Source organism: Oncorhynchus nerka, linkage group LG27, assembly GCF_034236695.1.
Source record: "Oncorhynchus nerka isolate Pitt River linkage group LG27, Oner_Uvic_2.0, whole genome shotgun sequence".
Classification (NCBI taxonomy): Eukaryota; Metazoa; Chordata; class Actinopteri; order Salmoniformes; family Salmonidae; genus Oncorhynchus; species Oncorhynchus nerka.
In genome coordinates, this window is record NC_088422.1 from 102987746 (window position 1) to 102988918 (window position 1173).

Consider the following 1173-nt stretch of genomic DNA (forward strand, 5'->3'; position numbering starts at 1 on the left):
TCAGTAGATCACTAGAGGTGACCTGATTCTACAGAGCTGGTGTCATTAGAAAACTAGAGGTGACCTGATTATACAGAGCTGGTGTCAGATCACTAGAGCTGACCTGATTCTACAGAGCTGGTGTCATTAGAACACTAGAGGTGACCTGATTCTACAGAGCTGGTGTCAGATCACTAGAGGTGACCTTATTCTACAGAGCTGGTGTCAGACCACTAGAGGTGACCTGATTCTACAGAGCTGGTGTCATTAGAACACTAGAGGTGACCTGATTCTACAGAGCTGGTGTCAGATCACTAGAGGTGACCTGATTCTACAGAGCTGGTGTCAGACCACTAGAGGTGACCTGATTCTACAGAGCTGGTGTCATTAGAACACTAGAGGTGACCTGATTCTACAGAGCTGGTGTCAGATCACTAGAGGTGACCTGATTCTACAGAACTGGTGTCATTAGAACACAAGAGGTGACCTGATTCTACAGAGCTGGTGTCATTAGAACACTATAGGTGACCTGATTATACAGAGCTGGTGTCAGACCACTAGAGGTGACCTGATTCTACAGAGCTGGTGTCATTAGAACACTAGAGGTGACCTGATTATACAGAGCTGGTGTCAGACCACCAGAGGTGACCTGATTCTACAGAGCTGGTGTCAGACCAATAGAGGTGACCTGATTCTACAGAGCTGGTGTCAGACCACTAGAGGTGACCTGATTCTACAGAGCTGGTGTCAGACCACCAGAGGTGACCTGATTCTACAGAGCTGGTGTCAGACCACTAGAGGTGACCTGATTCTACAGAGCTGGTGTCAGACCACTAGAGGTGACCTGATTCTACAGAGCTGGTGTCAGATCACTAGAGGTGACCTGATTCTACAGAGCTGGTGTCAGACCACTAGAGGTGACCTGATTCTACAGAGCTGGTGTCATTAGAACACTAGAGGTGACCTGATTCTACAGAGCTGGTGTCAGATCACTAGAGGTGACCTGATTCTACAGAACTGGTGTCATTAGAACACTAGAGGTGACCTGATTCTACAGAGCTGGTGTCATTAGAACACTAGAGGTGACCTGATTATACAGAGCTGGTGTCAGACCACTAGAGGTGACCTGATTCTACAGAGCTGGTGTCATTAGAACACTAGAGGTGACCTGATTATACAGAGCTGGTGTCAGAC